Below are 12,918 nucleotides of genomic sequence, written 5' to 3'. Positions count from 1 at the left end.
GAAGGGCTTGGAAAAAGGCAGCCATACTGACCAAATATTTTCAAAAATATAAAAGCTGTGGGCAGCAGTAGAAAGACCCATACCTACAAAGCGTACACACACAGATACAAAAACATATCTATTTCTGTACATAAACTACTGAGCGAGTAGAGAGAAAAAGTGGTTGTTGTTTTTTTCTTTTGAGGTTCAAAGCTCAATATCCTCTTTCAAAGATTAAAAAAGTAAAACAGTGCAGTAAGTCTATAATTTCACCAAGGCAATTGCACCTTTTTTTTTAAACTTTTCTTGTTTCATTAAATCAGCAGCAGATTTCTCACACCTGAACAAAAATCCTGCATACATTTTCCTTTGAATTCATAAAATTGTGATCTTATTCTTAACTATTCCTGGCAGCCCCTTCTGAGACTACTGTTCAGCTTCTTGCAAAAATACTTTTCCCTGCTGTTTTGAAACATGACTACCCCTCAGATCCAGAACCCATATCTAGCAACACCAAATCAAAGCAAGACGCAAAATATGCCTTTGATGTAGTGCTGCATCGGAGTCTTCTTCATTCAGAGATAGGTGGAAAGGGATTAGGAGCCTATTTCTAGCCAACTCTCTTACTAACCTTCTGTGTCCTGCCAGATCCCATCGCTAGTCTCTGCTCTTCCTCAGTTTGCTATGTGTAAAGAGGAATTTAAGATACCCAGCTTTGCAAAGAGCTTTGTGTGTATTTAAGGTAAAAGTCATGCCGTAGCTTTAGTGGTGATGGTCTAAGGTTATAAATGAGACAACATTTGTAAGAAGAGGTAATATCTTTTATTAGTCCAGCTGATATAGCTGGGGAAAAAACGACAGAATCTTTGTGTGCCTGAAAGCTTGTCTATTTTTTTCCAACTTTATCCGTTGGTCTAATAAAAGATACTAACTCTCACAGTAAGCCTTCTCTCATTTCAGGTGTAATACATGTAGGCTGATTATTTAGACCTGTTTTTTTCCTCTGTGTTGAGGGGTTAGACATTTCCTCACCTAGATGGCCAGGGGAAAAGCAGCCCAAGTTGGTGTCCGCTTCTCTCACATTCTGGGATCAGCAGCAACAGCCATCTAACGGGCGTGAAGAACTGCATAGAAACTCTGATAGACTTTGTTTTCTGATGCTGAGACGTCCTTTCTTTTTTGATGTTCTGCTCCTGCACGAAGCTCCATGTGCCCTTTTCTCACCCTTGTGACTGTGATTTATTTATAAAATTGCTGTGTGTATGTGTGTGTGCGTTTGTGTGTGGACAACCACGCAAAAAAACCCAAGATGCTGAGCAAGCTGATGAGGATGTTTTAATGTATCTAACAAGTAATAATGCAAACCACAGGTGAAAAGTAGAGCAAGAACGGGTAAAATACTTCAGTCAGGGAAGTCTTAGGAATGAAGGGATTTTTTGCTCAGCTACAAATGAATTGCAGCCCCAACTATGTCTGGGAGAAGCATTTGGAATTTTTTTTCTGCTCGATTTCATAAAACACAGCTGAAAATATCGAGCAACTGAAAAAAATCTAGAAGCAGGTAGTAGGTTTTCAGATGCGGCAAAATCTTTCTCACACGCATACGGCAGTAGTAGTCAGAGAACAGCTATTACTTATGCTTGACTTTACTACCAGAGAAAGCATCGGATCATCTATTCAGATCAGGATAGCCAGCTATGCCAAAGGTTTAATCAAATATTAAACATGGTCAGTAAACTTAAACCAACGCTGGATGTACAGGAGTTCTCCTTTTCAAGTAAGCACTCTAACAGGAGAAAGTTTTCTCCAGTCTCTCTCAGACTGGGATTTTTTTGTGGCTGGAGGGATCTTTTTTTCACAGAGGGATCCCCACTGATGAATGTCTCAGTGAACACACATGCATGTAAGAGTTTGCATGTTTGTCTCTTACACTGTCAGGTAGAGATTGAGTTGGTTTTTTTCTAGCAAGTTCTCATCTTTCTCACTCCGTCCATTTCATGTATGTTTCTAATAATTCACCCTATATACTTTTCTATGTGTGTCTGTCCCTTTCCAAATACAATGTTTTCTCACTTTCACTCCATCTCATCCTCTGCTCAGTGGAGTTAGAAAGACGAGTGCATGTAGATCTGTATGCATGTGTATTTGCCAACCCTTGCAGATAGATGCGCATATCTGGCTGCATATTGATAAATAATACACATACAAAGCTACATCTGTCTCTTTCTTACACACATTTGGGTTGTGTTTACAGTCCCAGCCCTTATTTGTTCTGACCAGGGGCACTCAGAGGTAGAACATTTTGCAGGGAGTTACGGATTACGGTTTATGATGTTACTTCTCCCTTCTGTTATTCATTCTCTCTGATTTTTATCTAATCTCTCTTTGATTGTCCTGGTGCAGCTTAAGAGACAAAGTGAATTTTTATTGCATCATCAATATAATCTCCAGCTAATCAGCATCTGTGTGCATTACCATGCCCCCTTTGGCTTTTCATCTGTGTCCATAAATAATAAGAATAATAATTGCGGCCGGTTTTGTGTGCGTGCATGTGTTTGTGTGTATGTGTTAGTATCAGGCGGAGAGTCACAGCTGCACTTTTTCATTTCAGCCAGCTTGTTTTAGCAACATTGGACCCAGCTTTCTGCTGATTGTCTTGACTATTGCCCAGATTAATTTCCCGGTGCCTAAAGCTTAAATCATGGAAACAATTAAAGAAGGACTCCATACACATCTTCTTGCAGAGACTGAACTTTGTTATTAACTTGTACACACATTTCCACAGCATTACAGGCAACATGTTCAGTGCCAGTGGAGTGTAGAGAAGTTAACATATCTGCCTATATGGGTGTTTAACCTCTAAATTTTTAGTGCACACCTGCTACTTTTTTTCAGTGGTAGGAGGATAGTACATTGCGTATCTCTGAACGGGAAGCTGGGACACCAGATTTTTGGCTTTTGATTGCTGACATTTTTCCACAGCTTGCTGTGTAGTACTTAGCCTGCCGCTCAGGTCTGCAGATTTTGCAGAACTGAGGTCCTACACATTTTTTTCAACTCTCTTTTGAGCTCTGGAAGAACAATGACAATTGTACTTCTCCATAAAGAAAGACTTGTGTCGTACTTTGAAATTCTTGTCCTCTGTACATATATCTTTTGCATTTTAAATGGAATTCTGCTTTATCTTTAAAATACCCTGGTTTGGCAGAACAAGGCAATGGCAATGCCCCTGTGTCAAACAGGCAGATTTCACATTGGTTTCCCAGCGGCTTAGGGTGAAACTCACATCAGATACACAAGCTGTAATGCTCGCTGTCCCGTCCTGCAGTACCAGGATTAGTTCTCTTTGAGTTGCTCAACATTGATCATGAATACTGTGTTTGAATTCAATCAAATACGCAAAAGGCTTCAATAAAAAAGGCTCATATGCTCATGAACAAATTTCGACTGAAGTACTAAACAGCAGTAAACCCCGTGGGAAAGGGCCTATATCTCTTCCAGATGAAACGTAGTTATGGTATAGAGCTGTCCATCCAGCGAAGTGTTTGCTTAATTCGTACTGTGGAAAGCCTTCCAGAAAGCAATAGGTTCTTAAAGTTGAGCAGGTGCTTAAATGCTTTGCTGGATCCATGGAAATCTGCAGTTCAGATGAAATAATTAAGCGTAGGGGTGTTAACAGAAGCCAAGTAAAAAGCATAATTCTGTGACTCAGAAATAACACTCCTTCATAGCAGTGGCAGAACACTGAAATCATGAAAGAAACACAGCGTAGCTAGAACACCTTGCAGAATGGATCAGACTGAGACCCTTCCTATATTTCAAAATACTTCCTTCTTAATCTTTTTTCTTTATGGAGAGATTCTGATTCAATTTGGCCCAGGAATGGGATTTGATCTGAGCAGAGAGAAACACAGAATGTTTTAAGTTCTCATCTCTAGTTTTCTTTTTTTATATCTACCCTTCTTCCCTGGCCCCTCCAGCTCCACTCCCTGTTTTGACAAACCTGCTCATTTATCAGATGGGAAAAGAGGAAGGAAGATATTTTTTTTGTTTCTTCTGTTTTGCACTTTACACTCAGAAACTTGGATCTGAAATTGGCCACAATATATCAGGCTCAGGACTAGACCAGGTTGGGTCCTAAGTCTCTGTCAACCATGTAACAGAGACCAGAGTTTTACACTTTACACAAATAAAATAGATACTTTTTGTAACAATTCTCGATTTTTCTGTATTGTTTTGTAGTTTATTTTTGAAGGTTTATTTGCATACATATTGCTAGGTATCTCTTTACTGTTTCACTATTTATCTATGCCTTCTTGCCCCTCCTTACACCCCTTCTTACCAAGCTTGCCCAAACCCGGAGGCTAAATCCTCTGGGCATGTATGAAACCAACATCATTCCTGGATAAAAATCTACCTTGAAGGATGAAGAGCATCCCCCGTTTGTAACTGGAAGGCATGAAAAAGAACACATCATTTATCTGAATTTGCTGTTCATCCAAGCACTGTTTATGGAGATTTACAGTACCTTGCCTGCGCAAAGAGCTCTATTGCATGGTGACTGCCGGAGGATTTTAGGTGGCGATATTAGCCGTGGTATTAAAAATGCATCGGAAGGCATGGGGTTGGAGATTAGTTGGGTAGAAAGACCCATGAATGAAGGGTTAATTACATTCAAAGAGGCCATCGTATGGAGCAGAAGAGGCAATAGGTTTCTTTTCTTCAAAATTTACTAAATAGCTGGAAACACGGTTTAATGAATTTTAATGGGATCTTTCTGAATCCTATGCATATTGCATCTGCTGACTGTAGGAAGTCAAAGTATTGTTGAAAGGAAGGGTATTGCCCTACTTTAGGTTTCACAGTTCAGTATTTAAAAAAATGTTCTGCAACAAGCACTTTATTCAATATATATATTTCTGCTTATTTAATTCCCACCCCTTGCAAGCGGAAAAGACTTTCAGAATCTGTGAGTCCTCAATAACATAGATTATTCTACTGTTACATAACACGTGCTTTACATTTATTGAGCCATCTTGCGCCGTCAAGATAAAGGAGGCCTTAGTATTTTTCCCTGCTTAGAAGCCATCTATGAAGATGTGGTGATTAATTCTTTCAATTACGCCCATGTAAATCAAGACGAACTGACTCCTGTGACTTTCTTCCAGGATTACTGTGATATAAATGAGATCAGGATTTAGCCCAGTCTAGTGGGAGGAAGAAAGGAGGGAAAGAGTTAGAGTTCTCTTTTTTCCTTTGCAGTGTGCATGGGCTGTGGTGGGATCGTATGCTACACAATTCATCTCCGCGCAGGCTCCATCGCGGGCAGCAGAAAAGCCAATCTATTTGATTCTGATGTAACACAAACAAGATATTCACCCTTCAGAGACAGTGGGTCATTCAGCAACACATCAGAAATCTTGACTGTAACATCTTCATCATACTGATTTACAGTGAGCCAGCATCATCTGCCTTGAAATCAAAAGGAAACTGAGGCAGGAAGGTTACTCAGGGCAAGTAGCTAGCCTGTCTCAGAGCAGCTATGTCTTGCTCCTGCCTGTATTTGTAAGTCTGTCTTCGTTATATTGAGGTTTCCCATTGCCTTGGCAACTTGAATTTTCTGTCGCTCTTTCTCAAAATGCCAGGTACCCTCTCAGACAGCCGATAGTTTAAGGCTGCCCTACTTTTCACCTGCCTGGGGCCCAGTTTTCCTTCGAGGTGCAGAGAGAGTTGCTGAGACCCTCTCAAAAGAGGCTTTGAGGGAACCTCAAAGCCAACAGGAACTCTCAGGACTTAACACTTCGCAGGACTGTGTTTAGGTCTGCTGAAGGAGAAAATCTGCACTGTTTTAACTGCAGCAGCATGATGAGGATGACAAAACTTCTCTCATAGAGGCATTGCAATACCTGCATAGAAATGGTTACACTGACATATAAATACATGCATATGCACTCAAATAGCAGAAGGAAAGTAAAATCATGGTGACATAAGGGATTTTTACACCAGTGAGGCTATGCCCATTTGCCACATTCAACTGTGACAATATTTTCCATAGAAAGATTGTGTCACACCAGGCCAGGGCTGTGGACCCAGAGGGTATCCCAGCACAAGGACCTTCCTAAGAGCAGAGACAATCTTAGTTCTGGACTTTGAGTGAGAGTAACTGTCCAGACTTAGAGCAGCAGGAAGTCTTTGCACCAGGACATTTGTAGAGAAGAAAGGTGTTTAAATATACCCAAAGGTGTTCAAGTGCACTTCTACAAGATTCAAGGCTGCACTGCTCCCCAGTACAGTTGTTGCCTCTTTGCCCCTTTGTTTCCCTGTCCCTTCCTCATGTGTTTCAGATCTCTCTCCACTTAAAAGCAGACAATGTGATGCCTGCTTGAATGGCACAGATAAGTTAGCCATGCCTCTGGAAATGCCAGCCCTAAACCACCTAGGCTTCCTTTGATCTGAAATCAAAACAAAAGACGTCGGTATCAAAACGATCCTTTGCCAGGTAATGGTTACTTTGTGCATGTTGCCTTAATTCAGCTACAAGGAGCTCTCATCTCTTTGTATCATGCCCAGATATGTGCTCATCTTAATACTTTATCAATGTGCCAGCAGGTTGTTTCTATCGTGGATACAGCTGTGCAGAAGCTGTCAGCATTTTTAAGTAAAGTGTTAAACAATACTTCAGGTGACAGCAAATTGTTATTTCTTTACCCCTCTCTCCAGTCTCCTGTTCTTCCCCTCCCTCACCAAGCCCAGATGCTGAAGACCTTATTTTTATGTCAGCTTCGTGATCAAATTATACAGCCCAAATGCGTTTTCTCTCTCTCTCTCTCTCTCTCTCTTTTTTTTTTTTTTCCTGATGGGAGCAGTTCTTTCTCTAAGGGGTGGAGAAAGAAAGGCACAGAAATCCTTCTGATGAGCTGCAGACAAAATGAATCTCACGAGTAAGTGATCTTTCTTGGTGGCTCATTCCCTCTCTGTTTCAGGTGAGCTGCTGCTGGGGTGAGCCCAGAAAAGCCACCCATCTCGGTTGCTATGAGGACAATCTTTGATTTGCAGCCCTATCTAGAATTTCAACACACCATTAATGCGTTGTTGAGAGCTGGGAGTTAGGAGAGATGGCTTTTTTTTTTTTTTTCCCAGCTCAGCTGTTGGTTTACTCTGTAGACGCTGAGCAAGTCATTTCTAGAGAAAAATTAAAACTGGCTGTCACTTTTTTTAGTGCCTACTTGTTTTGTATGCTTGTTGTGTACGTGCTTCAGGGAGGGGTTCCATAATGCAATTGACATTTCAAGCTGGGCACTGTAAATTAGGGATTGATTTAAAAAAAATCAGGTATTTAACATGTCGGCTTTATGTTTCTGATCCTTGCTCTACAAAACTGGATAAATAATATTTCCCCACGAAGAACTTTGAGATTTTCCAGAAAGTTAAGAAATTGATATTCATTTGAAGTAGTTGGGATCAGACCTTGTTGGACTTGCACATACTGCATTAACAGATATTTCCTAACAGGCGGATCTTTGCCAGATTCTTGCTCAAGGGAATCTAGACTATTTTGGTAAATAATAATCAACTCACCCCAATTTGTTTTCTCCTTTTTCGTCTTCTCTAGAGAGGGATAGTTACGGAGGCACCAGTACCTGAGAACAAACTTTACTCGTTGTACATCTCCTTCAGCACCGACGCTCTCCTAAAAAAATCAGCTAGGATTTGATATAGGCAGGACCAAGGTCAGCCCTAGTTTGGCTCTCGCTGTCTCTTCAACACACCAGATACAATGCTGCCACGTTGTGGCTCGTTCCTATCTGTTCTGCCGCACACATTAGCCCAGCGGTCGAATTTTGCAGGAGAGCATCCTGGCTTTCTCTCCAGGGAGGGCTCGTAGCACTCCAACTCACATGCTGCGTGGTCAAGGATGCCACTCAGCCCCACTGCCTTCCACAATAGCCAGTGAATAAAAAAGACCCCCTTGCCAGTGGTCATAAATTACAAGCCCTTTGCACGCTCCCAGAGTTTGTCTCTTGCGGCTGCCGGTGCTTCATACGAAGATGATGGCAGTTGGAAGGGAGGGTGTAGGAATGCCGAACTTTATTTCTTTCAAAGACACATCTGCTTTATGCTTTACCCCCCTCTCCAGACCCTTATACAGGTGGCTTTTGATGCAAGGAGAAAGTACTCATGAAATATAGGCCGGATCAGGCCGCTCTTTTCCTGAATATCTCTTCCCTTTATAGGCTGACGAATTCTTAATTCTCTATTTTGTTCTCACATTTCTTTTTTTCTTTATTTCCTTCCCTCTTTGGGGAAAAGAAAAACTCACACACAAAACCACAACAGGGCAGGAAATTAAACCTTTCCACAAAGATGCTTTGGTAAGATGTTGGCTTTTCACTTTTTTATTTTGCACTGATTATTTTTCACAGCAGAGAAAGGAAGGAGTGAGAGCGAGGGATGTGACAGAGAGGGCAACTAAGTAGAGGAAAGAAAGTAATTTATTTGGAGAGCTCTGTCAGTGGTAGTTGTTGTTTTTTCCACACGCACATGAGGAAACCACAAGTGCTTTAAACCCATCAGCAGCACTCATATGAATTAAACGCCAGGTGGAACTGCTGCCATTTTCTTGGATATGATAAGGGTAATGGCCTCCTCCTGGTGTGAGTCTCCCCATTTTGTTCTGATTAAGCAAGTCTTAGGTGTACTGCAGCACCACTAGGCATTCCAAGTTTTCTTTTAATTATGGAAATGAATTAATTGCTTTATATTGAGAGGTTGTTTCAGAGTAAGGCCATAGCATTCTCTGAAATCCCTCTTGCTCTTTTAGGATAATACGAACCATTACTGCCGGGAAGCACTGGATGTCTCTGGCTCCCTGCTCATCCTCAGTGCTCCCCAGGTGGCATGGTTTGCTTCCATGTAGTGAATCCTCAGAGACGATGTGGCCCTTGGGCATATTGAAATCCAAAGAGCAGGAGGGCTGTGCCTGGAGTTTAGAACTTGCACTTTAAAATAATGCAGAAATACTAATGATAGTTACTATTTCTGGGGAAATTGTGCCCCAGACAAGAATAATCCAGTGCTTATCGGTCGGAGTGTTTCAACCTTCCTGGAAGCTGGCTTAGATTTTGAGGCTGGCTATTCATGTCCAAGTATGATAACGCTCAGCTGTGCCTGGGTCCCTGCAAACCCCAAACCCCAACAGCAGGCAGGGAATTTCCCCACATCTCATGTGCAAAGTGGGGATAAACAAGAATGGAGAAAACTCTTAATTTCTCCAGTTCTTCTTAGTAGCCGTTAGAAAAGAATCATCTGCAATTCTTAGGCTTTGCGAACACTGACGGAGAATTGCTGGTGTATCTAGTACAAGATTTAGAATAGTTTCTTGTTCAGAAAGTCTCCAAACTCCTTAAAACAGTTTATTCTCTGTGGTTGCATAGGTTTATGTTCCTATTGGCATAAAATCATGTGAAGGACCACATATCACCCACTCTTACCGAGGGAAAGGGACAACCTTAGAGTGAAGAATGCTGTTATTAGAGGAACAAACCTAGTGAGGAGCAGGAGGAGGCGACAAAAAAGAGTGGTCTAGTAACCAAAGGAGTGAAACTGGGACTCCCATCCTTAGAGTCGAGGTTAAAGTCAGGATACTTATAATTCTGATTTGAAACAAGGGAACTGTAGTTTTGTTCCAGGGCAGCCTTCACTGGAATGTTTAGCTGTTTCAGTACCTGAGTGTTTATATATGTGTCCCCACTTTATGTTTGCGACAAAGTTCTATGACTCAGTTTCCTGAACTGCAAAGTAAGCAAGGTAACAGACCCACGTCTGGACGGGTAAGGTGCAAAGCCTAACTCACACTTCTAAACTAATTGAGATGTTTGAGGAAGGGTCGCTAGAAGGGCTGAGTAATTTAAAAGGCCGCAGGAGATCAATGTGTTGCAAAAAGCATGGGGTTTGCTAATAGTCTTTAAAGTACAAGAGAACATTAAAAAATAAACTGTAATATTAGGGTCCTTGGATTAGTCTTCTGGTGACAGCTGAGATCAGGACCCCAATGTGCTAGATGCTACACAGTCACATACGGACTTACCGTATTCCGAATGGACACAAACAAGCACACATGTAGTAGGCAAAAAGAAGTACCCGATTGTGACCTAATGGGTTTGGTTTCTAGCCCTGAGTTACATTGAGATTAAGACTCAGATTCTTAAAGGCACTTAGAGCCCAGATCCCATTGAAATCAATGGGTGTTAGATACCTAAATAGCTTTATGGATCTGAGCATAAGTGCCTTATCCACGGGCAAAGCTGCAATCTACAGCTGGGTTGGGAATTAAACACAGATTATACAAGTCCCAGTCTGATTTCTTAATCACAAAATCATCTTTCCTCTCCATATTTCGTGCAATAAATCCCTGGCATTCACTTCACAACACGGATACATAATGCCCATTCCATAAAATCACTGGAAACCTGCACTGTCAAAGATGGTTTCCCTCAAACCAAGCCCAGCCACAAATACACAACTACTCTTTGTGTGTGCTTGGGGTTAGCTTCTGCTCTCCCTTACACTGTGGAAATTGCTATGGCCTTCAGAGTTGCCTCCTTAGGTTTACACCTAGGTGACAGAGAGGAGAATCCAACCCCAGCACTACAAGTTCAAACATTTTTCACCCTGCTCTAGGGAGGGGATGGATTAGACAAACTGAACTTTCTGAAAAGATCAATATGGAACATCTCTTTCAATTACTCTCCAAGGTACTAAGCCTGTGAAGTCGGTTATGGTGCATTTATAAATCTTTCCAGGAGGGGCTGTCCGACATCCTCTTCTTCCACCTTTACTCCTTGCAAGCTATCCCTTATTGCCTGGGATGGGTGGCAGGGCAGTATTACTCACAGAGACAGGCAGGGAAGGATCAGGCTCTAGCCTCTCAGAATCGGGACAAACGGGAACGTTTTTGATCTCCCTTCCCAAGACACTAATGTTCACACAATCGGAGACTCAGCCACAGAACAATAGGAGGGGCTGGATCCAAACCTGCTAAAAGCCACTGCAAAGTCTCCAGGGCCAGAAGACATTTCAGAATCTGAACGTGGATGTTACACATGCCCAAAACAATCACAGCCCTAATAAATAACTAGGTTAGACACAATTGTATAGGCAGATGGATTGGGGGAGCTCTTATGCAAATACAGCCCCTTTGGTTGAGGGAGCAGGTTTAAAGTCCACCCAAAAATTTATGCTGAAGAGGTTGATTTAAGTTCTGTCATCTCCTACAAGCCTGCTGTCTCCTTTCTGATACTGCAGGCTTGCAGTAAGGATTTGGAGCATGCAGGGAGAATTTTCTGGAGAGTGTGAGTCACTATACCATAGCTGTGGTTTGCCGGGACGATAGGAAATCTGGCAGTTAAAAGAGAATCAGGGTCACTTGAAGTGTAATCCGTGCCCCTAATACTACTTTTCCAAACACCTCTTCTTTCTAAAGTTTTAGTTTGATTTCTGAAAGGCAGTAACAGGCTCGTACAGCAAAGCGTGAGCGTTTAATATGTCTAAGCTATTTAGATGTTGCTTCCACAAGACCGCAGGATTAATGCACGATAACTCCCATCTTCTAAATCTCATCGTGGACCACGCCTAAAGGCATGCGTGCTGGGGCAACTGGTTCCATTTCTGCGAGGTTGCTTCTTTCTCATAAGGTGGAGTGAGCCAGCTTTTGGGGTGCACCAAATACCCAGATGAGCCTCCAGCTCCTCTTAGGGTGAAAGAAAACCCACATGATGGTGTAAAGAGAGCAAATAGAGACAGGACAGTTCAGCTTTCTCTCTGCATAAAATGCACCCTCCTGCTTTACACAACATGGTCGCATCCTGTGACTGCCTTAGCTCTGGGCTAGAGCCGTCCCTCCTGTCACCTCCGCTGGGGCCAGGAGTCCCCCTGTGCTGGATGCTGCACAGATGGGGGACAAAAATCACCTCCTGCCCCAGGGCGCTGGGGTGCCAAGCAGGGTATGAGAGAGAGCAGATGGACACCAACAGACAGGGGTAAGTGTGAGGAGATGCTGAAATGTTATTTAGCAATGTGGCTGGCAGGCATCTCAGTGGTACAACTGGTCTGGGTGCCCAAGCAAGAGCCAGGGATAAAAAGGGTTCAACAGCAGCTGACGGGGGAACATCTTTTGGTCTCATCTAATTAACCCAGCTAACATGACAACCACCATGGGATGTCTCCCAGCAGGTCCCTTCTTGTCCTTCCAGCTCTTTTCTGCCCTTTTGCCCTGAGAAAGGGCAGGAGGGAGGGATATCCTCGGGTCTTTCCCATTCCGACAGCAGTCTTGGGAGATACCTGTCCTGGGAATGTCTGCATTAATTGTGTATATTCACACGGTGGACACCTCTGCTTCCCTTCGCTGTTGCTCGTAAGGAATGCAGAGCTGCAGATGTACATCAGCAGAGAAGAAGGGGAAACCAGTAGTGTGTGAGAAAGGCTCCAAATACAGCTGGGGAAAGCGTTTCCCTCAATTTCTTTGGTTTGAGATGGCTACACCTGCATCAGGTAGAAGAGTGAATCTTCTGATTTTTCACCTGTTGAGGATTTTGCCCTGTGAGGAAAACCAGAATGGACACTTACTTAGGCACTGGTGTAACATCCTTTTCCCACCAATCCTGGAAGCTGTGACAGACCAGAAGACCTTCCCACCACTGCCAGGGAGACACAACACTGCAGGGTGACAGTGGGGAAAGTAGTTCAGGACCAACTGCTGACTCTGGCGAGTAAAACTGTCCATAACTTGATCCTAACTGCAGAATTAGGCTACAGAGAGGACAAAAGAGATCTGGCATACCTGGTGACAGCATCTGGTATAAATGCCAGCCTTATTTTAACCCAGTTGTGCTATTAATGAGGGAATGTATAGACCCCACGGAATATTTGCATGCAGCAACT

At 42.7% G+C, this 12,918-nt stretch overlaps 1 protein-coding gene across 11 annotated transcripts in view; it reads left to right on the top strand.

Moving 5' to 3' along the window:
- Positions 1-12,918, top strand: part of CELF4 (CUGBP Elav-like family member 4) — a 709,115-nt gene that overhangs the window by 13,512 nt on the left and 682,685 nt on the right. The gene's annotated exons all lie outside the window — the stretch shown is intronic.

This window comes from Cuculus canorus, chromosome Z, assembly GCF_017976375.1.
Source record: "Cuculus canorus isolate bCucCan1 chromosome Z, bCucCan1.pri, whole genome shotgun sequence".
NCBI classification, from domain to species: Eukaryota; Metazoa; Chordata; class Aves; order Cuculiformes; family Cuculidae; genus Cuculus; species Cuculus canorus.
The sequence above is the reverse complement of the archived record's forward strand: the minus strand, read 5'-3'. Positions and strand labels throughout refer to the sequence as shown.